This window comes from Pongo pygmaeus, chromosome 9, assembly GCF_028885625.2.
Source record: "Pongo pygmaeus isolate AG05252 chromosome 9, NHGRI_mPonPyg2-v2.0_pri, whole genome shotgun sequence".
NCBI classification, from domain to species: domain Eukaryota; kingdom Metazoa; phylum Chordata; class Mammalia; order Primates; family Hominidae; genus Pongo; species Pongo pygmaeus.
Window position 1 is genome coordinate 66291853 of NC_072382.2, and position 25130 is coordinate 66316982.

Consider the following 25130-nt stretch of genomic DNA (forward strand, 5'->3'; position numbering starts at 1 on the left):
CTAGTATCCAATTTTATGTTGTCATTAAGAAACAAGTTCAGGGCCAGGCATGGTGATTTGCTCCTGTACTCTTAGCACTTTGGGAGGCTGAGGCAGGAGGATCACTTGAGGCCAGAATTTCAAGACCAGCCTGAACAACATAGTGAGACCCCATCCCTACAAAAAATTTAAAAATTAGCCAGATGTTTGTAATCTCAGCTACTCAGGAGGCTGAGCAGGAGGATCACTTGAGCCCAGTAGTTCAAGGTTGCAGCGAGCCATGACTGCACCACTGCACTCCAGCCTGGGCAACAGAGCAAGACCCTGTCTCAAAAAAAAAAAAAAAAAGAAAAGAAAAGAAAGAAAAAGATATAAGTTCAGGACTTGCACATTGTTTCTTAGTATTTCCAAGGCCACTTTCATGTTACTATCCTGACCACCTGTAACACTTCACATTTCACTGAGTGTGAAAAAAATATATTGAAGCACAGGGAAACGTGAAATATAGATATAAATATATTTCATTCATTGTACGGAACTGGATTTTGAATTTCAAAAACATTTTCATTAATAATGCTCGGCAGGAACAATTACATTCTTAAAATTTAAAATTTTTCTGCCAATGTTTGATTTTGACCATTGACAATAACATTTCAGGGTATTTTTCTTGAAACTGAGAGCTAGCTAGCTAAGCTTTTCTCTGATCTTCTATTATCATCTTTTTATGATATAAGTCATAAAGGAAAGTATCCCTAGTTATTTGTGATAGTTGATTATATAAGTATTTGATTAGTTTATCTTTGCTAGTATTATAAAGGCAACATTATGATAGCTCATAGATTTAAAATGCTAAAAATTACTATTTGGTTTTTTTGTTTGTCTGTTTGTTTTTGGAGACAGAATCTCACTCTGTCACTTGGGCTGGAGTACAGTGGTGCAATCTTGGCTCACTGCAACCTCCGCCTCCCAGGTTCAAGCGATTCTCCTGTCTCAGCCTCCAAAGTAGCTGGGGTTACAGGTGCACACCACCACACCTGGCTAATTTTTGTGTTTTTAGTAGAGATGGGGTTTCACCATATTGGTCAGGCTGGTCTCGAACTCTTGACCTTAGGTGATCCACCCGCCTTGGCCTCCTAAAGTGCTGGGATTACAGGCATGAGCCACTGTGCCCAGCCTATTTGGTTTCTTATGACATTTTTCATATATATGAAGCTTTTTCTAATGTACAGAATGGTTTTTTGTGCATTTTATTTATTTGGTCATCCTACTAACCCTTCTAAATATGACAGATTTATAATTCAGTTTCCTTTTTTCTCACAGGAACTTTAAGTCTGGTCTTTAATTTTTTTTCTGAAAGAAAAGCAAACAATTACAGTAGCAACTTTGAAACTATGTAAACTGTACAAATTATTAATGTTATCTCTTCATGGGTAAGTCTATCTTTTCCTTGTTTTAAAGATAGAGGAAGCAGTTTATCAGCTAGAATTTTTTTTTTTTTTTTTTTTTGAGATGGACTCTTGCTCTCTTACCAGGCTGGAGTGCAGTGGTGTGATCTTGGCTCACTGCAGTCTCCGCTTCCCAGGTTCAAGCAGTTCTCCTGCCTCAGCCTCCCAAGTAGCTGGGACTACAGGCATGCGCCACCACGCCCAGCTAATTTTTGTATTTTTAGTAGAGATAGGGTTTCACCATGGTGGCCAGGATGGTCTCAATCTCTTGACCTCATGATCTGCCCACCTCGGCCTACCAAAGTGCTGGGATTACAGGCGTGAGCCACTGCACCCGGCCTTCTTTTTTAAGTACTCTCTTTCCTTGGCTTCCATAATGAAACATTTCTAGCATATCCTTCTGTCTCTCTGGCCATTTCATCTCCATCTTCACAAGTTCATCCTTCTCCACTTGTTTTTTAATTTTTGAGGCCTTATATTCTTTTTAATAGACTTTATCTTTTAAAACAGTTTTTAATTCACAGCAACAGTGGGCAAAAGGTACAGAGATTTTCTGTATACCACCTGCCCCCGACACATCTACAGCTCCCCCCCCCCACTATAAACAACCTGTAACATAGTGGTATATTTGTTACAATTGGTGAACCTATGTTAACACATCATTGTGACCCAAAGTGCGCATTTTACATATAGGGTTCATTCTTGGTGTTGTACAGATTTATATTTTGCCAGTATTTTCTCTTAATCTGTGGCTTATTTTTTCATTCTCTTTATGGTATCTTTCACAGAACAGAAAATTTTGAGTTTTATGAAGCCTCACTTATCAGTTATTTCTTTCATGGATCATGCCTTTGATAGTGTGTCCAAAAAGTTATTGCCAAGCCCAAGGTTATCTATATTTTCCCGTGTGTAACCTTCTAAGAGTTTTATAGTTTTGCATTTTACACTAAGGTATCTGGTCCGTTTTGACATATTTTTTGTGGAGTGTGTAAAGTCTCTGTCCAGGTTCTGCTTTTGCATGTGGATGTCCAGTTGTGCCAGCACCATTTGTTGAAAAGACTATTTTGCTTCCATCCTACTGTCTTTGCTCCTTTGTCAAAGATCAGTTTACTATATCTATGCAGATCTATTTCTTGGCTCTCAGAGATTTTTTCCTGAGCCATAACTGGTCTACCACTAAGCCCATCAAAGGCATTCTTTATTTCTGTTAACTGTGTTTTTGATCTCTAGCATTACTTTTTGGTTCTTTCTAGGAATTTCCATCTTTCTACTTATATTGTCCATCTATTCTTGTGTGCTGTCTACTTTATCCAGTGGAGCCATTAGCATATTAATCACAGTTGTTTTAATTCCTGGTCTGATAATTCCAACATACCTCCATATCTGTTTCTGATACTTGCTGTCTCTTCAATCTATGTTTTTGGCCTTTTAGTATGCCTTATAATTTTATCTTGATAGCTAAATGTGATATACTATGTAAAAGGAACTGCTATAAAACTCATAATGCCTGTAATCCCAGCACTTTGGGAGTCCAGAGCAGGTGGATGGCTTGAGCCCAGGAATTAGAAACCCACCTGGGCAACGTAGTGAGACCCTGTCTCTATTTAAACAACAGCAACAACAACCAAAAGGAGCTGCTGTAAGTAGGCCTTTACTAATGTATTGTGGTAAGGTGTCAGGGAAGAGAAGCGTTCTGTAGTTCTGTGATTTGGTCTTAGTCTTCTGGTGAGCCCATACCTCTGGACTGTCACTCCTACATTTTATTCATGTGGACATTTTGGTTTTTTCCACATCTCAGCTATTTTAAACAACTCTGTTAAAAACATCATTGCCATGCAATTGTAGTACACTTGTATATAAGTGTTAGAATATATATCTAAGAATGGAATTGCTAGATCATAGGATATGCATATGTTCAACTTTATTAAATGAGGTCAAATTTTTTTTCTAAGTAATTATACTAGTCTCATTCCCACAAGAAACTCCATTATTGTTTCACATCCTCATCAACACTTGTCAGGCTTTTTAATTTTTCCCAATCTGGTGGCTGTGTAATACTATCTCTTTGTGATTATAATTTGCATTTACTACTGAAGTTGAGCAATTTTTCATGTTTCTTGGCCATTCTGGTTTTCTCATTTTGTTTGTTTGGTTATTTGAGACAGAGTCTCGCCCTGTCGCCCAAGCTGGAGTGCAGTGGCGCGATCTCAGCCCACTGCAACCTCCGCTCAAATGGTCCTCCCACCTCAACCTCCTGAATAGCTGAGACTACAGGCGCATGCCACCACGCCGAGGTAATTTTTGTATTTTTCGTAGAAACAGGGTTTCACCATGTTGCCCAGGCTGGTCTTGAACTCCTGGGCTCAAGCCATCAACCCCTGTCAGCCTCCCAAAGTGCTGGGGTTACGGGTGTGAACCACCACACCCAGCACAGTTTTCTCTTTTTTGAAGTACCTGTTTACATTTTTACCCAACTTTTTCTGAGTTATGTCTTTTGTTCTTAATGTTTTATGGTAATTCTTTATATAGTCTGGATAACAGTTATATGTTTTACAAATGTCTTCTTGTATGCAATATGCAATGACTTGTTATTTGACGCTTCATGATGCCATTTTATAAATTTTTAAATTGACAGTGGGGATACATGCTGAGAAATGTGTAGCTTGACAATTTTGTTGTTGTCCACTTAGGCAAACTAATTTTTTAAAATAAGTAGGAGTGTACTGTAGATGGTACCAGGAATGTCCAATCTTTTGGCTTCCCTGGGCCACATTGGAAGAAGAATTGTGGTGGGCCACACATAAAATACACTAAAAATAGCCAATGAGCTAAAAATTAAAATTTTTTCTTTTGAGACGGAGTCTCGCTCTGTTTGCCCAGGCTGGAGTGCAGTGGAGTGATCTCGGTTCACTGCAACCTCCGCATCCCAGGTTCAAGCTATTCTGCCTCAGCCTCCCAAGTAACTGAGATTACAGGCACCCACCACTACGCTCAGCTAATTTTTGTATTTTTAGTAGAGATGGGGTTTCACCATGTTGGCCAGGCTGGTCTTGAACTCCTGACCTTGTGATTCGCCTGCCTTAGCCTCCCAAAGTGCTGGGATTACAGGCGTGAGCCACTGCACCCAGCTAAAAAATAACAAAAAAAATTTATAGAGTGCAGTGGAGTGATCTCGGCTCACTGCAACCTCCGCATCCTCGGTTCAAGCTATTCTGCCTCAGTCTCCCGAGTAGCTGAGATTACAGGCATCCGCCACTATGCCCAACTAATTTTTGTATTTTTAGTAGAGATGGGGTTTCACCATGTTGGCCAGGCTGGTCTTGAACTCCTGACCTTGTGATTTGCCTGCCTTAGCCTCCCAAAGTGCTGGGATTACAGGCGTGAGCCACCGCACCCAGCTAAAAAATAACAAAAAAAATTTATAGTGTTTTTAAAAAGTTTATGAATTGTGTTGGGCACATTCAGAGCTGTCCTGGGCTGCATGTGGCCTGTGGGCCGCGGGTGGGACAAGCTTGGTTAGCCTATTCCACACCTAGGTTATATGGTATAGCCTATCGCTCCAAGGTTACAAATCTGTACAGCACATTACTGTACTGAATACTGTAGGCAGTTGTAATACAATGGTAAGTATTTGTATATCTAAACATATCTACACATAGAAATGGTAAAGCAAAAATACAGTATACAAGATTGAGAATGGTACACCTGTATAGGACAATTACCATGAATGGAGCTTGCAGGACTGAAAGTTGCTCTGGGTGAGTCAGTGAGTGAGTGGTGAGTGAATGTGAAGGTCTAGGACATCACTGTATGCTACTGTAGACTTTATAAACACTTTACATTTAGACTACACTGAATTTATTTTTTTAATTTCTTCAAAAATACATTAATCTTAGCTTACTATAACTTCTTTGCTTTACAAAATTTTTAATTTTTTAAACTATTTGACTCTTTTGTAATAACACTTAGCTTAAAAGCCATGATATTGTATAGCCATACAAAAATATTTTTTCATTATATCTTTATAAATGTTTTCAATTTTTTTTTTTTTTTTTTTTTTTTTTTTTTTTTTTTTTTGAGACAGAGTCTTGCTCTGTCACCTAGGCTGGAGTGCGCTGGCACGATCTTGGCTCACTGAAACTTCCTCCTCCCTGAAACTTCCACCTCCCAGGTTCAAGTAATTCTCTGCCTCAGCCTCAGCTGGGATTACAGGCACCCACCACCACACCTGACTAATTTTTTGTATTTTTAGTAGAGATGGGGTTTTACCAATCTTGGCCAGGCTGGTCTTGAACTCCTGACCTCATGATCCACCTGTCTCGGCCTCCCAAAGTGCTGGGATTACAGGCATGAGCCACCGTACCCAGTCGTGCTTTCTTTTTTTTTTTTTTTTTTTTTTTTTTTTGAGAAGGAGTCTTGCTCTGTCACCAGGCTGGAGTGCAGTGGGGCGATCTCAGCTCACTGCAACCTCCGCCTCCCAGGTTCAAGCAATTCCCCTGCCTCAGCCTCCTGAGTAGCTGGGACTACAGGCATGCACCACCATGCCCAGCTAATTTTTTTATTTTATTTTATTTTATTTTGTATTTTAGTAGAGACAAGGTTTCACCATGTTGGCCAGATGGTCTCAATCTCCTGACCTCATGATCCACCCACTTTGGCCTCCCATAGTGCTGGGATTACAGGCGTGAGCCACCGTGCCCGGCCCCAGCTGTGTTTTCTATTTTTAATAGAAAAGTAGAAAAAAGTAAAAAAAAAAAATTTTTTTAACTTTTTAAACTTGTTCATTAAAAATGAAGACACAAATGCACACATTAGCCTAGGCCTACACAGGGTCAGGATCGTCCATATCACTGTCTTCCACCACCACATCTTGTCCCACTGGAAGTTCTTCAGGGGCAGTAACACACATGGAGCTATCATCTGCTGTGATAACAGTATCTTCTAGAATACCTACTGAAGGACTTGCCTTGGGCTATTTTACCATTAGCTATTTTTTTTAATAAGTAGAAGTATACTCTAAAATAATGATTAAAAGTATAGTGTAGTAAATACATAAGCCAGTAACATATTTATTATCATTCAGTATTATGTACTGTACAAATTGTATGTGCTATATTTTTATGAGACTGGCAGCACAGTAGGTTTGTTTACACCAACATCACCCCAAATGTCTGAGTAATGTGTTAATACTGTGATCTCTTGGATGTTACAATGGCTACAATGTCACTAGACAATAAGAATTTTTCAGCTCCATTATAATCATATGTGACCACCATCATATATGCAGTCCATCGTTGACCAAAACATCATTATAAGGCCACGTGACTATAGTTGAATTTGTTAGTCTTTTTCTCTGTGACTGTGCTTTTTTGTATCATAAGAAATGTTCCCCTAACCTGAAGTCATGAACACATTTTTTTATGTTACCATCTAACCTTCACCCACGTGGAACTGATTTTGCATGTAGTTCGAAGTAAGAGTCCAATTTTATTTTATTTTTCCATATTTCTGCCCAGTAGCCTTAGCATCATATATTAAAATATATATCATTTATTCTTTGATCTGCCATGCCACGTCTGTCAGGAATGGCAATGTTTTTTGATGGGTAGTCCTAGGCCTAGATACTATTCCAATAGTTAATGAAGATTCTGAGCTATACCTGTTAGTAGAGTTAACTTCTGAAAATAAACCCACAGACTACAGATGTTTGCAACTTAACTTCTCACTAAGATTTGAGTGTTTTTACCACAAAGGCCTCAGGGTGTCTTTTTTTTTTTTTTTTTTTTGGAGACAGAGTCTCGCTCTGTCACCCAGGCTGGAGTGCAGTGGCGCAATCTTGGCTCACTGCAAGCTCCGCCTCCCAGGTTCATGCCATTCTCCTGCCTCAGCCTCCTGAGTAGCTGGGACTACAGGTGCCCGCCACCACGCCTGGCTAATTTTTGTATTTTTAGTAGAGACGGCATTTCACTGTGTTAGCCAGGATGGTCTCGATCTCCTGACCTCATGATCTGCCCGCCTCGGCCTCCCAAAGTGCTGGAATTACAGGCGTGAGCCACCGCGCCCGGCCGCCTCAGGGTGTCTTATATTGTAAGTCAGGTTTTTTTTTTACCTTCCTTCTAAGGTCAAAAGGAAAAAAAAAGAGTATGGGGGGAAATACAAAACCAACAGAATAGAAAACAAAAACCCTCCAAAATAAGTGGTTAGGCTAAAGTGAGTTCCTTAGAATAAAACTGCACATTTGAGAAGTGATTTCATAAAAAGGAATCACTATACTAATACTTTATTTTCTCTTTTAGCTGTATTTGTAAAATAGCTTTTTTTTCATTTTTAGAGTAATCTTTCTTTTGTTTAGTATATTCATTGAACATCTATTATGTGTAACGCAATCATTGCCCTCAAAAGGCCTTATGACTAATTAGGGAGGATATGTAATATACATAATTTTAATACAAAGTAAAGAATAGGCTGGGCATGGTGGCTCACACCTGTAATCCCAGCACTTTGGGAGGCTGAGGTGAGAGGATTGCTTGAGCTCAGGAGTTCAAGACCAGCCTGAGCAACGTGGCGAAACCTCATCTTTACAAAAAAAAAAAAAAATTAGCCATGCACAGTGGCACATGCCTGTAGTCCCAGCTGCTTGGGAGGATCGCTTGAACTCGGGAGGTCAAGGCTACAGTGAGCCAAAATCACACCACTGCACTTCAGCCTGGGGGACAGAGTGAGACCCTGCCCTTTCTAAAACAAGAATATCATCAACAACAACAACAACAACAACAAAGATTATGAACAGATGGCATTTGGGCCAAAAATTTAAATAAAGGTAAGTTTTTTGTTTTGTTTTTTTTTTTTTGAGATGGAGTCTTGCTCTGTCGCCTAGGCTGGAGTGCAGTGGTGTGATCTCGACTCACTGCAAGCTCTGCCTGCTGGGTTCACGCCGTTCTCCTGCCTCAGCCTCCCAAGTAGCTGGGACTACAGGCTCCTGCCACCACGCCCAGCTAATTTTGTTTGCATTTTTGTAGAGACGGAGTTTCACCGTGTTAGCCAGGATGGTCTCGATCTCCTGACCTCGTGATCTGCCCGCCTCGGCCTCCCAAAGTGCTGGGATTACAGGCGTGAGCCACTGCACCCAGCCTAAGATTTTAACATCTAAAGGTTAAGGAGGGCGTTTCCAATATCTCTCTAATCTAATGTAAACTCTGTGATAAAAGGGACTTTGATTTGTTTACTGCTATATAACTAGCACCTAAAATAGCACTGGGCACGTAATGGGAGCTCAGTAGTGGCTGAATGGTTGAATCTGTCCTCCACATGGCTTTCTCCACACTGTTGTCAGAGTGGTCATTCTAAAAAACAGATGTAATCCGGCTACATCCCAGCTTAATAACTTGCTTTCACCTACTGTCAAAACTAACGAGAAAATATTAATATGTAGATGTCTATCTATAAAATTTTATCAATATGTATGAATATTTGCAAAAGGTTTAAAGTAGAAAACTACTTATGGAGAAACCCAGTCATCTGTGTATTCACAGGTAGCCATAAAAGATGTTCTGTTTTCAGTGACTTGGTGCATGTGTGTAGAACCTTTATTGCTGTGCATACTTGAACTATGTAGAATGTTAATTCAGGTTTCCAACAAGTCCCGAAGTGGCACTGTATTTGGGCTCAATTTCCGGAAATACTTCCATTGGTGCTGTTTGCATGCTATTTAAGAAAATACTGGGGTGCAGCACACCAGCATGGCACATGTATACATATGTAACTAACCTGCACATTGTGCACATGTACCCTAAAACTTAAAGTATAATAGTAATAATAATAATAATGAAGAAAATACTTGATATCTTTGCGAAATCAGTTTGAACAGCATTTTTTGTAGTATGTTCTAGAAACTACCAGGAAGTCATGATTATATATATATATATATATCTTTGGAAACCAGAATCAGCTCTTTTGAATCATAAATTGTTCTGTATATCTTATAAAGTGAAAATTAGTTTTGTTTATTGTCCCCAATAATTTTAATAGATTAAACAAATGAAACTACGTCTAGTGAATATTTAAAAATGAATGTGATGTTGGTGAATTGTACCAAATATTTAAGAAAAAAATGATACATCATGAACCAGTGGGATTTATCTCAGGGTTGCAAGTTGGTTAAACAACTGAAAATAAGTTCACCGTGTTAACAGACTAAGAAGGAAAAGCTATGTGATCATCTCAATAGATGTAGGAAAAGTATATGACAAATTCATATCCCACTCATTACAAAAAAAAGTTTCTTCACAGTGGAATGAGAAGGTAATTTTCTCAGTCTAATAAATACACAAAAAACCTACAGCTAATACCAGATCTAATGGAAGAAGACTGAATGCTCTCCCTATAAGTTTCAGAGGAAAAGTAAGGATGTCTGTCCTCACCATTCTACTCAACATTATAGTGGAGTTTACAGCCAGTGAAATAAGGCAGTACAAAGAAATAAAATGGATAAGTATTAGGAAGAAGTAAAACTGTCTTTATGCACATATGATATCATATATAGAAAAAAATCCTCAGAAATCCAAACATACACAAAAACTTCTAGAACAAGTGAGTTTAGCAAGGCTGCCAAGTACAAGGTAAAATTTTAAAAACCAATTGATTTCTATATAATAGTAACAATTACAATTTTTAGAAATACTGTTTACAATAGCACCAGTAAACATGAAATGCTTAGAGATAGATTTACATGCCAAGACCTATACAATGAACAGTACAAAACATTACTGAGATAAAGAAACTGAAATAAATGAAAAGATACCCCATAACACATGTGCATAGGTTAGAAGACCCAAAATTCTTAAGATGTCAATTCTCAAATTCATGTATATTCAGTGCAGTTCTCATCAAAATCCTGGCAGGCTTTTTTGTAGAAGTTAGCAAGCTGATTCTAAAATACATATGGAGATGCAAAGGACCTAGTATATAACCAAAACAATTATTAAGAATAAATTGGCCAGGCATGGTGGCTCACGCCTGTAATCCCAGCACTTTGGGAGGCCGAGGCGGGCAGATTACCTGAGGTCAGGAGTTCAAGACCAGCCTAGCCAACATGGTAAAACCTCGTCTCTACTAAAAATACAAAAATTAGCTGGGTGTGGTGGCACACACCTGTAATCCCAGCTACTCTGGAGGCTGAGGCAGGAGAATCACTTGAACCTGGGAGGCGGAGGTTGCAATGAGCCGAGATGGCGCCACTGCACTCCAGCCTGGGTGACAGAGTGAGACTCCATATTAAAAAAAAAAAAAAAAAAAAAAAAGAATAAATTGAAAAACTGATTTCAAAACTTACATTAAAGCTGTGGTAATCAAAGCTGTGTAGTATTGGTGTAAGAATAGCTAAATAGGCCAGGCACAGTGGCTTCATGCCTGTAACCCCAGCACTTTGGGAGGCCAAGTCATGAGGATCACTTGAGGTCATGAGTTCAAGACCAGCCTAGCCAACATGATGGAAACCCCATCTTTACTAAAAATACAAAAATTTCCAGACATGTTGGCGGGCACCTGTAATCCCAGCTACTTGGGAGGCAAAGGCAGGAGAATCACTTGAACCCGGGAGGTGGAGGTTGCAGTAAGCCGAGATAGAGCCACTGCACTCCAGCCTGGGTGACAGAGCGAAACAACATCTCAAAAACAAACAAACAAAAACAAAATAAAACAAAAAAATAGCTAAATAGATCCATAGAACAGAATGGGGAGGCCAGAAATAGACCTACACATATATAGATAGTTTATTTTTGACAAAGGCATGGTAATTCACAGGGAAAGGGTAGTCTTTTCAACAGATGCTGCTGGAACAGGACATCCACATGGGATAAGAAGTGAAATTCAACCCTTAGCTTATATCATTTATAAAAATTAAGTTGTAGACCTAAATATAAGAGCTTATGCTATAAAACTTCAGAAGAAAACAGGGGAAATATTTGTGACCTTGGTGTAAGGCAAGGATTTCTTAGGACACAAAAAGTACAAACCATAAAAGAAAAAAATGATAAATTGGATTTTATCAGAATTTAAAACTTTTTCTACAAAAACTGTTGAAAATTAAAATGCAAACCACACACTAGGAGGAAATATTGGCAAAATATATCTGACAAAGATCTTATATTTTTAAATATCTAAAGAATTCTTACAAAATGTTAAAACAAGCCACTTGATTTGTATTAATGGATAAAAGAGTTGAGCAGACATTTTATCATAGAGGATATATAGATGGTAAATAAGCACATAAAAATCTATTAGCCATTAGGGAAATGCAAATTAAACCTTAAAGAGATGCCACTATACACATCCTACAATGGCTAAAATAAAAACACTGAAAATATCAAAGGCTGACAAGGATGCAGAGATATCAGAACTCTCAAATAAAATACAACCGGCCGGGCATGGTGGCTTATGCCTGTAATCTCAGCACTTTGGGAGACTGAGATGGGCAGATCATGAGGTCAAGAGATCGAGACCATCCTGGCCAACATGGTGAAACCCCGTCTCTACCAAAAATACGAAAATTAGCTAGACTTGGTGGCGCGTGCCTGTAGTCCCAGCTACTCAGGAGGCTGAGGCAGGAGAATCACTTGAACCTGGGAGGCGGAGGTTGCAGTGAGCCAAGGTCATGCCACTGCCCTCCAGCCTAGTGACAGAGCGAGACTCCATCTCAAATAATAATAATAAAATAGTACAACCTATCTGGAAAACAGTTTGGCAGTTTATTATAAAGTTAAACATATACTTGCCATATGACTTAGCCATCTCATTCCTAGGGATTTACCCTGGAAAAAAAAATCGAAACTTGCATTAACACAAAAACCTGTACGTGAATATTAATAGCAGCTCTATTTGTAATTCCCAAAACCTGGAAACAACCCATATGTCCTTCACCAGATGAATGGATAAACACACTGGTATGTGCATACAATGGAATACTACTCAGCAATAAAAATGAATTGTAGTATACAACAGTGTGGATGAATCTCAAAGATGTTGTCATGAGTGAAACAAGCCACTCTCAAAAGGTTATAAATAGTACAATTTCATTTACATAACATTCTCAAAAAGACAAAACCATAGTGTCAGAGAAGAGACCAGTAGTTATCAGGGTCTAGGGGTAGCAGGACAGCATGACTATAAACAGATGGCAATGAGAAATGTGGGGAGTGATGGGACTGTTCTGTATTTTGAATCTGACTGTGGTTATATAATCTAATGTGGTTATGTGCTAGAATCTATAGAACTATATAGCCAGAAAACAAGTCCATTTTTACTGTATATTACTTTTAAATATAAAATAAAATAAATGTTTAAGTATTTTTTCTCAGTACTCTGAAAACATTGCTGTTTGTGATTTTATTTCTTTTTCTAAGTAGTTTCAACTTTTATTTTGGATTTGGGGGTATGTGTGCAGGTTTGTTACACAAGTATATTGCATGATGCTGGAGTTTGGGATACAAATTGATCCCATCACCCAGATAGTGAGCATAGTACCCAACTGTTTTTCAACTCTTGTCCCCTTCCTTCTCTACTGCCTCTAGTAGTGCCCAGTGTGATTTTCTATCATCTAACATTGTTGAGCTTTTCTTCCCCCTAATTCTTGTTTCTTTGTAGATGAACTGCTTTTTTTTTCTCTTAAGAACTTTTAGAGTCTTTTTTTAAATCACTGGTGTAATGAAATTGCACCACAATATGTCTCAGTATAGTTGTCTTTCATTTGTCCTATGTGGACTGTCTGCATCTGAAGACTAAATTTTTAAAATTATTTCTTCTACATTATCCCGTCTGCCTTCTCTTTTTTTTTTTTTTTTTTTTTGAGGTGGAGTCTCACTCTGTCGCCCAGGCTGGAGTGTGGTGGCACCGTATAGGCTCACTGCAACCTCCATGTCCTGGGTTGAAGCAATTCTCCTGCCTCAGCCTCCCGAGTAGCTGGGATTACAGGCGCCCACCACCACGCCCGGCTAATTTTTTTATATTTTTAGTAGAGACAGGGTTTCACCATGTTGGCCAGGCTGGTCTCAAACTCCTGACCTCAGGTGAGCCGCCCGTTTTGGCCTCCCAAAGTGCTGGGATTACAGGCGCGAGCCACCGCACCCAGCCCCCCATCTGCCTTCTCTATTCACAATTTCCGGTACTCCCGTTAGGTATATTTTAGAAGCTTTAACTTCATCCTCAATATTTTGTAATGTTTTTAAATTCCTAAATATAGAGATAAAATGAACACATAAGGAAAAAATTTTCTTCAAGCCCTTCCATTGCATTTTAATTGTAACAATTATGTTTTTAATTGCTTTTTCATAGATGTATAGTTTCAAACTCTCTTGAGGATATTATTTATAATTTACTAGAAGGTTTCTTTTTCATGAATTATGTTTCCACAGACTCCATTTTTATATTCAGTTCAATATCTTACTTGAGAGGCAAGAGAACATTGAGGTTTCAAGCACAAATACTGGAATAAGACTACCCAGGTTCAAATTCTGGCTCTGCCATTTGTGACCATATAATCTCAGGCAAATAATCTAACCTCTGAGAGGCTCAGTTGCATTATCAACAAAAAGGACATAATTACAGTGCCTATCTAATCGAGATGTTGTGAAGATTAAATGAAATAATATCTGTAAATTCATACTTCAAATATGTGTGATACTTAGTAAACACTTAATAAGTGCTAACTATTATTACCATATGCCAGGTGCAGTGTTCTAGTTTCCAGGCATATAAAGTTGAAAGTGACTTGGTCCATTCACTCAAATAACTTAAAGCTTGATATTATTTGTCAAGCCTAGCATTCACCTTCTATCGCAATGGGAGTCATTGTGCATATAAGTAACAGTGGTATTCAAAACTGTGGTACATCCTTTATGGTTTTATAGGTTTATTTAATGTTAAAATATAACTTGAAGCTGAAACTGTAATAAAAAAATCCTTTTGCCTATTTTTTGCTTAACATTGTACTTGGAAAGAAGGGAGAAATATGGGGGCATGCGTATGAAAATACCAAGGAGAAAGCATGTAAATGACAAACCAAAGCATGGATGGGCTTCCTCAACCGTATTAGGTATGGTAGGAATAAGTATGATGTGGAATAGAAGGTGATAAATAAAATAGGTTGACTAAAGCAGCAGCTTGTGGCAGGGGCCCATATGGTCGGGTGGGTATAGAGGTGGATCCGTACTGAGAAGGCCTAATAAGCCTGGCAGAAGAGTTTGGTCATTATTCTATAATGGTCAGAAAATAGCTGAATTTTTGAATAGGAGAGTAATGTGATACAAAGAGGAATTTGTGTTTTTAATTTTTGTCCTTATGTAGACGATGCAAATGTTTTCAATGTTTTGGGCAATTCAAAAAAACTTTTTTGAGCTGTGTCTAATCTAAACTCTAAAGGAAAGTCAGTTCTGTAACACATTGTTCCTTTCAATCTCGTTTTTTCTTTAATGTTTAAATATAACATTTTTTAGAGATTCCAGAGTTTTATCAAACTGGAATGTTGGCCACAACAGTTCAAAGGTATCTAGGTTAAAAGTACGAAGTAATTGAGGATAATGGGAAATTAAGATTGCAGGGCTCACTCTTCAATTGTAGCAGGAAAATTAAAGGTAAATTACAAAGCAAAGTTCGGAATAAAACAGGTATCAGTATTCAAGACCTTGCAAGTTTATAAAATATCTGGTATGTTTATTACTACAATGCTATTATTTGGCCAAAGCATAGGGGACTTCAGATTGTGTATTTATGGACTGATTCCCCAACAGATAACTGCACAACTCTGGAATGCTGTTGCTGTGTCAATAGTTGTAGACTTATTCTTGTAAATTTTTTCCCTCTTTCAACCTAATTAACTTAGAATGTCTCTAACGTGATTTGCAAAGAATTTTTTATTTATATTTTGCAATCAGCATTTGAGCAGTACACAGGTTTGAGACATGCACTACAATGTGTAAACATTTTGTAAGATAATAGTGCCTACTAGTCTAAATGTTTTATGATTGCCTGTTCCCTGCTAATTGGTCATGGATTGAAATTCCCCATTGTTTAATTTTTTTAATTTGTGGAAAATTATTATAAATGAGTGTGTAGGGCTTCATATCACAGCTGTTGTCATTTAAAGTTTGGACAGTGTCATTACAAGTGAAGCCCTGCTGTGAAATCAAAGTCAAAAGGCATCTTGGCATCCCAGCCATTTCCTTGGGAGAAGATTACAGCTCAAGTCTGTTGAACTTTATTGCCTTGGGCCTCATGACAGTCTTCAGAAACATGCAAGGCATTTCTGTTAAAGAAATTCAGATGTGCTAGGACACAGATGACATTCTTGTGCATAGCAGTGTCCTAAGGGGGTGAGGAATAAGTCAGGAAGAAAAAGATGATTCATACTTTTTGCTGCATTCTGGGATTATTATATAAAATCCATGGAGAGGATGGAGACCTTGCAGTGATACCACATAGGAAAAAGGTGCGGTGTTTTCCTACATGGCCTGACTGTATTTTAAAATAAAAACCTAAACACGACTCCAAGGTAATGACTGCCTTCAAAGTAATATTTTAGTTGATTTTAATATTCTCTGAAGGAAGTTCTCATTGACTCATATTTCTTTTCTCCCTCTCCTTTCTCACACACATTCATTTCCAGAGGTTTGACTGAGGGAGAGCTGCTACTCAGTTTTAACAGTCACTCTTTTTATATGTAAAACTCATGTTCTTGAATTTAAAACAAAAGATTACTTGTTCTAACTTAAAAATCTGTCTAACCAGTAACTGGGCTCCAACAAAGGTCTCCACAGAGACATCATAAAAGAACATCATTGTCCTCTAATTTAAGGATGTATCTTATTCAGCCATGAATTTATCTCATCCCTTTAAAATGTGTTCTTATTTGTCATCCCTATTCCCTCCTGGGATAAAGAGATTCCTGAGTTCATTAGCTACAGCATGCCTGGCACATAGTAGATACTCAATAAATATTTGTTGAGTAAATGAAAATCGTTATTCAAAGGAAAATCCTGATTACGCTCAATGTTAATTCTGGAAATCCAAGACCTAGTAAGATCATTTGTTCTACTGTTCTTTCAGCTTTGTATGACATTCAAAAAGGCATATCACTCATTCAACAACTTGCCATAAATATTGATAACTGCTTCTTATTCACTGCTATAAAAATGCCATTAAATTGCTTATGGTCTAGTAAAGAGACATACAAGTAAATAGGTAATCACAATAGAGTGTGATATGCTAAGCATTTCCTAGCCTCAGTGATAATAACATTTATTGAGTACTTACTATGTACCAGGTACAATTTTAAGTATTTTACATGCATTAATGATTTCTAACTTAATTGCATTGTGAGCTGACAACTCTATCTATATGATTGAAAACATTTTGAAATTTACTGATAGTTTTTTGTTTTGTTTTGTTCTTGAGATGGGGTCTTGCTTTGTCACCCAGGCTGGAAGGCAGTGATACAATCATGGCTCACTGTAGCCTCGACCTGCTCGGCTCAAGTGATTCTCCCATCTCTGCCTCCCAAGTATCTGGGATTACAGGCACATGACACCACACCCAACTAATTTGTAATAATTTGTAGAGATGAGCTCTTACTATCTATCACTCAGGCTGGTTTTGAACTCCTGAGCTCAGGCGATCCTCTCACCTCGGCCTCCCAAAGTTCTGTGATTATAGGTGTAAGCCACCATACCCAGCCCTGATACTTATTTTATGGACCAGTATGAGGTCAATTTTTTTAAATCCATGTGAACAGTTCTGGGTACAGTGTTAGAGAGTGCAGTGTCCATTAGAGCAAGCAAGTTTTTGTATACAGTGTTCTATACATATCTATTAGCTCTAACTTTTACAGTATTTCTTTTAATCTTCTATATGATGACTTTCTACCTGCTTGACCTATCAGTTACTGAGAGAGGTATATTAAAATATTTTAGCATGATTGTAAATTTATCTTTTTCCTTTTACATCTGTCAGTTTTTGCTTTGTATACTTTGAGGCTAAGTTATTAGGTTTATATACATTTAAATTGTTATAGCTTTCTGGTAGATTGAGCTATTTATTATTATGTAATGCTTCATTTTATCCCTAGTAATGCATTTTGCCTTAAAGAGTATTTTATATTCTGATTGTTAATATAGCTACCCCAACTTCTTTTGGTATTTGCCTGGTACATATTTTTTCATCCTTTAAATTTTGTATATCCTTAAGTTTTATATATATATATATGTTGTTTATAAGCAACAAATATTTAGATTCTGGTTTTAGATTCAGTGTCAATCTTTGTTTTTTTAACCAGAACATTTGGTCCATTTGTGCTATTGTATTTGTATTTGTTACAAGTAGGTAGGCATGAGCGGGGCAGGAGAAAGCTGTCCCCTCACCCACTAGGAATGTCAGGTGATGGTTGGGCAGTTATCACTTTGCCTCTCTAAAAGTGATAAATTGGCATCTGGCACCAGGGAGAGGCCATTTCCTGATTGTCCACACCTGGTACACTAAAGTGTTAATTGAATGCAGGCACCAGGGAGAAGCAACTTCCTGGGCATGAGCATTAAGAGACAAAATGGCAGAGTATGACCTCCCAGGGGCACACCACCCAAAAAGGGAAGAAAGCCACAGATGGGTGTGCATACAACTTCCTAAACACACTGTGCATGCTCACCTCCCAGGTGTAAGGAGGGCACTGCACTTATGAGTAGCCCAGCCTAAAGGAAGAATCATGGGAAAGGGGCCAGCGTATAAATAAAGTCCTAGGATCAAGGTTAAAATGGCACTTGACCTTCACGTGCCCGCTTGGGTCTCTTCCAAGCATTATTTCATTTCTTTCCCGTTCTAAAGCCTTTTAAAATAAACTTCCACTCCTGCTCTGAAACTTGCCTCGGTCTCCTTTTCTGCCTTATGCCCGTCAGTCCAATTCTTTCTTCTGAGGAGGCAAGAATTGAGCTTGCTGCAGACCCATGTGGATTCACCATCGGTAATACCTTGGATACCTTGACTGGTAACGTATTTGGTGCTGTGAGACTCAGGTATTTGCCACCACTAACACATTTATTCCTACCATCTTATTTTTTTTCTTTTTCTGATTGTTTCCCTTTTCTTTTTCTTTCTTTTTTTTTTTTTTTTTTTTTTTTTTTGAGACGGAATCTTGCTCTGTCGCCCAGGCTGGAGCGCAGTGGCACGATCTTGGCTCACCACAAGCTCTGCCTCCCGGATTCACACCCTTCTCCTGCCTCAGCCTCCCCAGTAGCTGGGACTACAGATGCCCGCCACCACACCCGGCTAATTTTTTGTATTTTTCAGTAGAGATGGGGTTTCACCGTGTTAGCCAGGATGGTCTCAATCTCCTGACCTCGTGATCCGCCTGCCTCAGCCTCCCAAAGTGCTGGGATTACAGGCGTGAGCCACCGTGCGCGGCCGATTGTTTCCCTTTTCTGAGTTTCTTTTTCCACTTCTTTTTTGTTTTCCCTGGGTTCAGGTTTGTTGTTTTTTTTTTATTTTCCTATTATTCCATTTTTTCCTCCACTAGTTTGGAAGTTGCAACCCACTCTATTTCTATTTCTTTCATGATAATACAGAAATTCTTAAATGCTTACTTAATTTATCAAAATCTATCAAAATCTAACTCCAATCCACTCTCTTACAAAGTCTATGCTACCATGGTTGTATAGTTTAGTTGTATCTTAATTTTCTTTGCTATCAAAAGACAATATTGTCATTGTTTTATACAGTCAATGTGTGTTTAGATTTACCTACATATTTATCTCTTTTTTGGCTCAGTTATCTTCTTACATCTCAGACTTTCTATCTGGTGTCATAGATGGCTTTAGAGATCCCAGGATTATTGTCATTCTTGTTAATTGAAAAACCAAATCTGTAAAATATTTTAAAGAGGCTTATTCTGAGCCAATAGGAGTGACCACAGCCTGGTAGTTGGATTGCAGTTTAATTTTATATATTCTAGGGAGACAGAAATTGTAGGTAAAATCATAAATCAATACATGGAAGGTGTACCTTGGTTCATCCTAAAGAGGTGGGATATCTTGTGGGGTGGTGGCTTACAGGTCATAGGTGGATTCAAAGATTTTCTGATTGGCTTCTGATTGAAAGAGTTAAGCTTTATATAAATACTTGATGTCAGTAGAATAGAAAGAAATGCTTGAGTCAAGATAAGGGAGTTGTGGAGGTCAAAGCCCTTATTATGTTTGAAGCCTCATAGGTAGTAGCCCTCAGAGAATAGATGGTACATGTCTCTTTTTAGACCATAAAAGTGTCAGACTCCCAGCTAATCTCTCCCATAGCTGAGAAAGTCCTAGAAAGGGAAGGCCTGGCTGCATTAATGGAGATTCTCTACAGATGCAGATTTCCCCCACAACAGATGACTTTGCAGGGCCATTTCAAAATATGTCAAAGAAAAATATTTTGATTTCCTTCAGGGTCTCCTATCTATCATGTGATGCTGTATCAGAGTCAGGTTGGAAAGGAAGCTGCTTTATGCTGGGATAATTTTAAAAACCTGTTTTCATGCCTATGATCCCAGCACTTTGGGAGGCCAAATGTTGGAAGATCACTTAAGTTCAGGAGTTTGATTCCATCCTGGCCAGTATGGTGAAACCCCATCTCTACAAAAAATACAAAAATTACCTGGGCATGGTGGCACATGCCTGTATTCCCAGCTATTCAGGAGGCTGAGGTGGGAGAATCACTTGAGCCCAGGAGGTTGCAGCTGCAGTGAGCTCACACTGCACCACAGCACTCCAGCCTCCAGAGTGAGACCCTGTCTCAAAATATAAAAATTTTTTTAAAACCCATTTAATGAGATTTTATGGTTTATAAGGTATGACTTAACCCCTGCCTTGCATGGCCTTAGGTCATGTTTATAATCTGGTATCTTATTGCCACAAAGAGTCTGTTTTGTCAGATCTGTAATTTTACCTAAACACCAAAAGGGAGAGGGCATAATGAGGCGTGTCCGACCTCCCTTCCTGTTATGGCCAGGAATTCAGTTTTTCAGGTTACCCTGGGATCCCTTTGGCCAGGAGTCTATTCATTTGGTTGTGGGGCTCAGGATTTCACTTTTGGTTTATATTCTCCTAATGGACTTCCTCCCTTTAGCAAGTGCTAATCTTTTTGTCCTATCCCTTGAGTCTCTTGAGTTCACAACTAATACTAAAATTTGCTCACCACCAGTTCCTAAGTTAAAATTTAGCTTCAGTGCTCTGTTTATCTTTCCAAGTTTCTACTTATATTTTGGTGTGCATATTCCTTGCTTTCTTGCCAATTTATTGCATTGTATTAAAGATTTTAAAATATTTTATCTATCATTTAAAATTATTTTTAGAAAAGTTGCCTATCAGATTATGAAAACAACCATAAGTCAAGAAATAAAAATCCATAAGTAAATTTTAAAATGATCTTTTGGGCTGGGTGTCGTGGCTTATGCCTGTAATCCCAGCATTTTGAGAGGTGGAGGCAGAAGGAAGCAGGAGTCCAAGACCAGCTTGGACAACATAGTGAAACCCTGCCTCTACAAAAAAAAATTAAAAATCAGCTGGGTACGGTGGTGCGTGCCTGTAGTCCCAGCTACTTGGAAGGCTGAGGCAGGAGGATCGCTTGAGCCCAGGAGTTCAGGGCTGCAAACTATGATTGTGCCACTGCACAGCCTAGGCAACAGAGCAGGATCCTGTCTCTAAGAAAATTTTAAAAAAAATTTTTTAATGATCTTTTTGTTATAAATAAAGTTTCGGTGCCACAAAAGAAATAGCACTCAAATATAAAATTGTCTTTTTCTCAGCAAGGCAAGTTACTTCTATAGAAGGGTGCCCCTTACAGATGGAGCAATGGTGAGCTCACACTTGGACAAGGGAGGGGAAGGGGTTCTTATCCCTGATGCACGTGGCCCCTGCTGCTGCATCCTTCCCCTATTGGCTAGGGTTAGACCACACAGGCTAAACTAATTTCGATTGGCTAATTTAAAGAGAGTGACAGGGTGAGTGGTTTGGTGGGAAAAATGGTTATGCAGGGTGGAGAATGAGTCAGGGTGGAGCAGGTAGCACATAATTGGAATGAGTCAGGGCGGAGCAGGTAACCAGAATGAGTCAGGGTGGAGCAGTAATCGAAAAAGGTTGCTTTATGAGGAAGTTAAGTTTAAAAGTTGAAGGCAGAGAATTGAACATACTGACATATTGATTCTTTAAAATGAAATTTAGAACTCATAGCTAACATTTTGGTTGGAATTCTTTCATAGGAATTTTGATGATCTTAAATCATCGTTTTCCAAAATATATTCTACAACTGCTTTCTTTTAAAATACTCAGTGAAACGGAGTTTACAAATGCTGTATACCGAATTCCCTTCATAGAGTCACAGTTTAAAATCCTGCAAAATCCTTTTTTTAAAAAAAAAAAGAAAAAGAAAAGGAAAACCTTGTTTAATTTTGTTTACTCAGCATTTCCCCAATTCCCCCCAAGTAACAGCTATCAGTACTCTACAGAGCTAGTATTAGCAGAATAGTTTAAAGAGCTCTCCCCACTCATCCTCCCCTCGCCATAAAAATAGGAAGTCCTGAGTCTTCCTTGCAGAACCAAACTTCTTTTTCCTCGTATATTATATCTGATGATATCATCAGGGATCTTGCTGTTTAATATAAATTCTAGGTATTTGCTTTTTGTGATGTTTTCGGGGTCTAACCCTGCCTTAGAAATGGGGACTATATTGACTACCAGACGTATCTCAGAGTCCTCAGTCTACTAGAGATCTTTCTTTTTCCTCTCTCTCCTCCATTGGAGTTTCCCTTTTAGTGTACTTGGGACCATTCTAATTCTCAAGAATCTAAGGATTGGATAAAATCTCACCATTCATCTAGTTGAGCCCTATTGAGATTCATTAAACAGTAAATTTAGATGTAATGACTCTTCAAGTGGCTATTTTTTTTTTTTTTTTTTTTGACAGTGTCTCTCTGTGTCACCCAGGCTGGGGTGTCATGGCATGATCATAGTTTGCTGCAACCTCAAACTCCCAAGCTCAAACAATCCTCCCATCTCAGCCTCCCAAGTAGCTGGGACTACATGCATGCACCATCATACCTGGCCAATTTTTTATGTATTTTTATTTTTTGTAGAAGCAGAGTCACCCTGTATTGCCCAGGCTGATCTTAAACTCCTGGGCTCAAGCAATCCTCCTGCCTTGGCTTCCCAAAGTGCTCGGATTATAAGTATGAACCACCACACCCAGCCCAAGTGACTATTTTATTGCTCTCCTTTCCAACCTTGAAGATTTATAGTCAGGGCCTTTTGTTTTATTCTACTCACCTGTTCTCTAATAATTTCAGAAGTCACCAGTGACCTCATATTCATCAGTTTCTCATGTTTTTGTTTTTGTTTTTTTAATCTTTATTGTACTAAACTTCCTCTAAAGCATGTAACACTGTTGGTCATTTCCTCTTAACGTCTATGATACCATTCTCACCAGCTCTCCTTCCCCATCTTGATTTTCCTTTCTGCCTTTATATAAATACATATCTTTCCCAAGTTTCTGTCCTTAGCTCCTTTTTCTCATTATTCTCCTTACGTTTATTCCTTTATTTATTCACTTATTCATTTCTCCAATAAATATTTATTCAATAGGATGAATTAGTTAAAATATTATTTTTAGCATAATATAGGAAGCTTGAGCCTATCTTTTACTTTTTTATTTTTAACTGGGTCACAGAATGTGAGCCATATGAGAATGACTTTTTACTGCTGAGATTTATCTTATAATCCTTTTTTTTAAAGATAGGTCTCACTCCGTTGTCCAGGCTGGAGTGCAATGGCACCATCTCAGTTCACTGCAACCTCTGCCTCACAGGTTCAAGCGATTCTCCTGCCTCAGCCTCCTGAGTAGCTGGGACTACAGGCACAGGCCACCGTTCCCGGCTAATTTTTGTATTTTTTGTAAAGACAGGGTTTCACCATGTTGCCCAGGCTGGTCTTGAACTCCTGAGCTCAGGTGATCCATCCGCCTCTGCCTCCTAAAGTGCTGGGATTACAGGCGTGAACCACCGTGCCCAGCCTTATAATCCATTATTGTTTCAGAGGTCATTGCAATAGAACATGCAGTAAATTCTAAACTGTTTTTCAGAATTGGCAATACATGAAATTCAATTGAAAACTCTTTTAGTTGATCCTAGTACCAAAAGCACTCAGGCTAGAAAGACTAGCTTTAGGCTAGATGGCCACTTCTAGGCTAGGCTCTTGAAGGAAAGTTTCTTCCTTTTTCCTCAGGGCAGTACTACACCCTCCCCATCCACAGCAGTAGTTTGAAATAGGCAAAGATTATCTTTGCCTATTTCCCTTCTGACTCTTCCTCACTTCTGACTTTCCCTTCCGACTCTTCCTCCTGTTTTCTAGAGTGCTTGTCCCAGGCACTAGTGCACTTAGGCAGCTCTAAGCCTTCTGCTGCTCTCCTGGTCAGGTCTGTTCTCACCACCTTCACACTCTAGTGCTGGAAGTTCAGACAATTCATATTTTCTACCTCAAAAATTAAAGGAAAGCAAGTACAAAAGGCAGTGTCTAGAGGAAAAAACACCACGCTGATAGGTCGATAAATCTAGATTCCAGTTGTGGCTCTGTGGCTGACATCTATGAGTCTTTTCTCTGGTCTGGAAAGTGGAGGAATTGCACTGGAATAATTGATGTCTAAGGTCCCAGCTCTATGAGTTTAAAATCATTTCACGCAAACTTATAACGGATGGATGAGGAGTTTTGATGGAGATAGCTACATTGTCTAAGGTCAAGGCTTTAATCACTATTCTTCACCCACTAGGGAAATCAGTTGCAGCTTTTGCAGCCATTGTGGGCACTATTCTGGATTCTGGCCACATTGGACCCCACTGCTAGACAGAGGAAGGACTGGTTAACATAACTGTATGAAAATATCTATCCGCCGGGCATGGTGGTTCATGCCTGTGATCCCAGCACTTTGGGAGGCTGAGGCAGGCAGATCACTTGAGGTCAGGAGTTAAACCCTGTCTCTACTAAAAATATAAAAATTAGCCGAGTGTGGTGGCATGTGCCTGTAATCCCAGCTACTCGGGAGGCTGAAGCACGAGAATCGCTTGAACCTGGGAGACCGAGGTTACAGTGAGCTGAGATCACACCACGCACTCCAACCCTGGGTGACAGAGCGAGACTCTGTCTCAAAAAAAAAAAAAAAAATTATCTAACATAATGTCCTCGAGGTTCATCCATGTGGTAGCAAGTGTCAGAATTTCTTTTTAAGGCTGAATATTCTATGCTTCTATGTGTTTGTGCTTGTATACCACATTGTGTATATTCTCTTATCTGTCAACAGACACCTGGATCACTTTCACCTTTTGTGAATAATGCTTCTGTGAACATGAGTATACAAAAACCTGTTTGAGTTTTTGTTTTCCATTCTTTTGGGTGTATGCCCAGAAGAAGAATAACTGTAATATACAGTAATTCTATATTTATTTTTTGCGTGTGTGGAATCGCTATACTGTTTTCCACAGTCACTGTGCCATTTTACCTTCCCACTGAGATTTCCTGACCTTTCTATTCATCAGCATTTCACTCAATGGGTTTTAGAATCAGTGATATATCTTGTCTGATCAACAGCAAGATCCTCCCCGCCCCCCGCTCCTTTTTTTTTTTGAGACGGAGTCTCATTCTGTTGTCCAGG

At 38.8% G+C, this 25130-nt stretch overlaps 1 protein-coding gene across 9 annotated transcripts in view; it reads left to right on the top strand.

The window, feature by feature from the left end:
* SBF2 (SET binding factor 2) overlaps positions 1-25130 on the top strand; it is a 544916-nt gene that overhangs the window by 401463 nt on the left and 118323 nt on the right. The gene's annotated exons all lie outside the window — the stretch shown is intronic.